Source organism: Callospermophilus lateralis, chromosome 13, assembly GCF_048772815.1.
Source record: "Callospermophilus lateralis isolate mCalLat2 chromosome 13, mCalLat2.hap1, whole genome shotgun sequence".
NCBI classification, from domain to species: Eukaryota; Metazoa; Chordata; class Mammalia; order Rodentia; family Sciuridae; genus Callospermophilus; species Callospermophilus lateralis.
Window position 1 is genome coordinate 75,071,235 of NC_135317.1, and position 6,164 is coordinate 75,077,398.

Here is a 6,164-nt window from a genome sequence, read left to right on the forward strand (position 1 = left end):
AGGATCATTTTAATGGCCCCCTCTGAAATGGAGCATTTGTAGAAAAAAATCAGGTTTGGACCAGGTGACTTGGATCTATGAGAACTTTTCATCTAGGGGGTTGGTCCATTCTTGAATGAAATCATTAGAATTTTCCTTAGTGACTTACTAAAGCAGGTTAAGGGTGATAATGCAAATTCTATGATTTTCCAGAAAACAATCCTAATAAAAGTCAGATCTCATCGGCATTGGCTGACACAGTGTTCTAGAGGAGGCAATCATTTTTAGAATGTCATAGGATATCCTGAAATGTGTGCCACTTACCCACTCACTCACACTTAAGAATCTCTGGGTACCAGGCTGTGTTCTCTGAGCAAGTGATGCTTTGGGGACTGACCACATCATAGCCACACTCGAACTATATATGACTTCATGCTCAAAATATGGATCCTTATTCATAAATAGCTTTCTATTTTCTATCTCTAGCTTTAGACATGAGAAAAACAATTTTGATCAGCCATTGGTTCTCAGGACAAGATACTACAATAATAAAGAATATTGAGGCATGAGAAACACTGATAAATTATACCCAAATGCCCAGCTTTCTTTTTTCCTTCCATTTATTTTATTATTACAACAATAAGATTAATAATAATGTTTTTCATGCTATATATCACTGTAAGTACAATTTGAAATGCTGTTATTATTCCCATTTTGCTAGAGAGAATATTAGGTTCAGATAGTTCATATGATTTTTCCGAAGTTGCATAACTTTTAAGTGGCATAATTATGAACATAAACTTGGGTATTTTGGTCCTCAAGTTTGGTGACAACAAAAAGGGAGCATGAAAACTACAGTATCTTAAAGCTGAATGTATCTGTAATCCTAAGTATGTAGCATTTGTTCTTATAATCTTAATATCTCCTTATGCTACCTGGATGCAGAGATGGGAAATTAGTTCCTTGAGTTGTTGTTAGCAGAGTGGTAAGAAAAGCAGACCATGACCTGCCTTAGTGGTCAACCTGAGATCTCCTATGAGGTCAACTTCATTATGAAATAGTTGCAGCATGCATGAACTCTAGTGGAAATAACAGATATTTCAAACAAATAAAGCAAATACAAAATGCACATTTCTAAGCATTGTTTGTATATATTATTTAATCCTAATAATAACTGTGAATTAGCATTAGCATATATTCATTCTATACAACACACATTTCGAAGAGCAGAAATTTAAATTGCACTAAGCTATTAAGCTTATAAGCTATTGCTCTTAGTAGCTACTACGTGCCAGCTACATAAATCCAATGTGGGGATTTGTTGTGTTGGTGAAGTGGCTCAGGCCCGGGAAGCAAGGTTTGGGGCTCCAAGAAGTTGAAAGATGATGGGAGACACAGTTGGGATGGTAGTCATTTTTTATTTAGAGGCAGCAATAGCTCTTAGCCAGCCCCACCCACCAAGTCATTTCTATGGGCTTGTTTTATTTGCAGACCAGACAAAGAAAGCACACTGCCAACATGTTACATTAATGGGTACATGTTCACAAGCAGATGTTTATGACCTTGAGTACTTAAGCTGAATCAGAGTATTTATGACCTTAACTACACAATAAAAAGATGAAGCTTCAGCAAGGGAGCCTAACTACAGTCATTTTGAGCCTGTCCAACAGATTATATTAAGGTTTGTATCAATTCAAAATCCACTGATACTTTCTCAAATGCTACTATTTTGTGCTATAGCACTCATTGGGTAGTTACCTTAGGTGGCATCATTGGATTTTAAATGGTTGTAAAATGGAAGTTTTGACTGAAGTAACAATTTTGATCACTTTTTAAGTCAAAGAACACTCTATACTTGATGGAGTAGGTGGCTCAGAACCAGTTAAAGAATTCTGAATTCCCTCGCCCAAATCAAAGACATTGAAAGGTCAGGAATTGAAGACATTTTAACAATATTATTTGGGGAAGTTTCTTTGGAGTGAAGTTTTTATTATCCTGTGAATACCACCCCATCACCTCAGCTGAAGCCAAGGTGCAGGTGCATCTGTCTTTTACATCAAGAGAGAGGAGTTCAAGGAGCTCACTGAAAAAGCCCAATATGTCCCCTTTCAATTTGAATGGGAACACAGTGGACTGGTGTTCGACTCCTCCTGGGAAAACCTAAAATATAAAAGATAGGCTCTTTAGTGACTCTGGTATTTGAGAACCAATAATCTATGCTGCTTGAGATTGGCCTACATTCCTGACATTTACTTGGAAGGAAGGATGTGTGAGTTCTTCTAGTGGACTAGAAATCAGGGATATAACAAGATCAGTTAAAGTGGGTTGTCTTCAAAACAGGAGGACGACCTCAGTAAACAACAACAGCAAACAAGCAAACGCTCTGGGAATTCCCAGCTATTTAGGAGATAGGAAAGAGCAAGTGCTCAATCAGAATCAGACGGGTTTGACCACACCCAGGGAATTGTAGTCACCAGATCCTCAAAGATGGTGAAGAATCTCCCTGTCCAACACACACACAAGGAATTCTCACAGGAAAAGGGGCAAATTTCAAACATCCATGAAGCCAGGAGTCAGCTCAAGTTAAGCACTGTTTCCTCTACTTAAGGTATTTAAGGTAAGTTACAGCCACATGAATAAATAACATTAGTCACACAAGCTCCAGAAGATTAGGAAAGAGAACAGTTCTGTAGGAAAAGGTGGTAACAGAACAGAAGACCAGGGCTTCAAGGAAAGGCTTTGCAGAGTGAATTGCAGGATGGATAGAAGTTGAATAGTGGATAAAATGGGAGAAGCAGACTCTACTGAGACAACGAGAAACTCATCAGAAGGCCATTTTTGCAGGAGAAGTAGGAAGTGGGATCAGAAAGTGGGGTTGGGGTTGGTAGACTTTAATTGCCCTTTCAATGAGTTGGGATTTTAAGTCATGGGAAGATTTGATGAAACAGAAAAGAAAAGGAAAGATAAGTTGAAAAGTGGAGAAATATCTGGAAGACTTGTTGACAAATTTGATAAGGTCTCCCTCCATCACTCCAGTTATAATTTTAGGATCAGAATTTCCCCCTAAACTATTCAATCCTACATTTTGATGCTAAGTGTTTTAGGTAATAGGTTTATACATAATTTTATTTGTTATAGATATTAATTCTCTCGGAAACAAGGTTGACTAATGAAAAAGAAAAATATCACTTTACTGAAAGGACATTTTTATTTAGATATAAATATAATAACAATTAATTTTCATACCCACTGACATCTCTTCAACCAGTTTGGCAAGTTCTTTTATTCCTATACATTTCTTATACATTTGTAAAAATTTCCTTCCATGTTAACAGCAATGACTTACACTTATATAAAGCCTAAGAGTTACAGAAGTGTCCTTTGTTTTTACACTATAACATTAACTTATTATGTGCAATAACAGAATATTTTTGTTTTAGGAATAGAATTTTTTCTAATTATTGTAACAAAAATTTTAGATAGTATAATTAACCTAATTGGAAAATAAAATGTGTTTTAGACATTTAGGAACATTCATTTAAATATAAGAAATTGATTTGAAAATGAAAGGGTTTTCATTTCTAAAGCAGCCTCCTATGAAGATTTTTGTATATGAACACTATGTTATTCTGGGGTAATTACAGCCTCTATCTGAATTAAAACAATGTCCTTGACATTTTAAAACTCCTCTATTTTTATTAATAACACAGTTCATTTTACTCTCTCAGAAATCTTCTAACTTACCACTATTTGACTCCATTTGATTAAGGTGTCATTGGGGATTTTTCTCTGTATTTTGGAGAACTAACCACTGTATTCACCACACAAGCCATAAGGGCACAGCATTAAAGTTGAGACCCGGAAGAGTCACCATGCTGGGAAAATGCTCTGCAACTTGGGGGACATGGTGCAGAATCTCATGAGTCCAGAATCACTGGGCCTCAGCATTCTTAGATCCCTGGAATCACAAAGATGAAAAATTACAGTTGAAGTGGTGCTAAAGACAAGTAACGACCTTAGCAAGGTTCCTGCAATGTGTCCCTAATGGAGAAGGAAGGTCAAAGACAGTGACCTGAAGAACAGGTGCTGAGCATAGCTCCCATGGGGACAAGCTGGCGTGGCCCCTTCTTGGGGAGAAGAGTCTGTAGCTTTATGCAAGAGGCCTCCGGGACTCTGTTCCTATTTATTGTTATAACTCCCCGACTTCATCGCCATTCAGCTGGGATGGGGGAGAGGTACTTTCTGGTTGTAAACACGATTCCGACTCAACAAGAGTAAAAGGCAAAAGGGACTATGACTTAGGATGCACAGGATATGTGGTGAGCTCCACAGGAATCAGAAGTCATAGCATGAGAGAAGGCCCAGGCTGAGAAGCAGTGCCTGCCCAGAGAAGTGGTTTCTTCAATCAGAGGCATGAGTTGGATTTAAAAAAAAAAAAAGTCCAAAAAGTTGAAATTCTTTTCCAGAAGTCCTTGCCAGAATGCAGTAACACAAGTTGTTAAAATTGTTAAAATACTGAAAAATCTAGCCCAAATAACAATTATTCTTGTAATACTTCAATGGGAGCTTCTTTTCCTGAATTTCTGGGTTTCCTGATGTATCTAAAGCACAAAATAATATCATTCACTACATGATACCATATAGTCTGTGAACTATTCTAATCCATGCTTGCATAAAAATATACTTGCATGGAAACTTAAATGGTTGGAGATGATGAATTTAGAAGAAAGATAGATTTATTATGGCTTTTAGAATATCTGAATGACAGTGGGTGAAATTGTAGCCTGGGATTTTGTCTCAAAGCATGAAAAGACAAGTTTGTTGGTTTAGAATTTCTTTTTTAGTTGTAGATGGACACAAAATCTTTATTTATTTTATTTATTTTTTTATGTGGTTCTGAAGATCAAACCCAGTGCCTCACACATGCTAGGCAAGTGCTTACCACTGAGCCACAATCCCAGTCCCGAAAAGACAAGTTTTTAAAAGCACATTTGCTGTTTTATGGACAGTTATCCCACAACTAAGTTTCCTTAACCATCTGGAACTGCTTAGCTATCAGATAAACCAGTTCTTAAATTTAGTCTCCTGAAGTGAGAGAGATGAAACTTTCTATCTGAATTCTATACCTTACCCACCAACGGTGGTTGTCTGTGTTTGGAAGAGACAAAAATAGTTATCCAGATCTGAACAGAGTCAGCTCCAGATCTTGGCCCACAGTGATCTGCACCACTCAGCTAAATTGCAATGACTGCTTCCTAATAATAAGAGTCAGAATGCTAATTTCTCAATAAATAAATAAAATTACCAAATATAGCTGAGCAATTTTCTTTGGAATATTGATGAAAACAAAACTAAACTTCCTAAAGAGAGAAGACAAAAAAATGAAAAATGAATTCACTAAATGTTTACTTTTTTTTAGAAAGAAGAATTTGAAAAAAAAGAGAGAGAAACCACAATGAAGGGAAATAATTTAAATGATTAACTAAAGACTCTATGAACCTGGTTTCAATTTTAAACATGCAACGAACCAGAACTTTATATAAATTATTATAATTAATCTCAGAAAACCTTGTGACATGGCTCTGATTTTCCACATTGCATAGATGAGGAAACAATTTCAAATAGAATAAATAAACTGCCTCAAACTTCTTACATAATTAGTAGTTAAACTGAATTCTAAACCCAAGATTGACCCCAAATCCAAATTTCTTTTATACCAAAATAATTTTCACGTGTTAGACAATAATGGACACTGACCAGGTCACTTGGTAGTACACCAACACTGTTGGGTTTTAGTGGAATGCCCACTCTCCAGGTGCTGCTGATGCTGCAGTTAGCAGGCTATTCCTGTGATAGTCCCCAGAGCCCTGGGATGGCATTACCTAGGAAGTTATTTATTACCCCTTTAGGAGCAATCAATGCCATACTGATATTGGAATCTGGTGCCGTTTACACTCCTGAGCCCTCAAGCTTCTTGTTTCATAGTTTCACAAAGGGTATGCTTTTCCTGAATCAGCTCTTTTCCCTCCTCATCTTGCTGCTTCATGTCCTCAATGTTATTTGTCTGCTTTTTCCTGAACAGTATATCCTCAAAAAATTCACATGCACCTGTATCCCTTCTAGAGAAACCGACTAAAGACAGTTTGAACCAAAAATTGGCCTAGATGGCAAACTACCAGCTAACT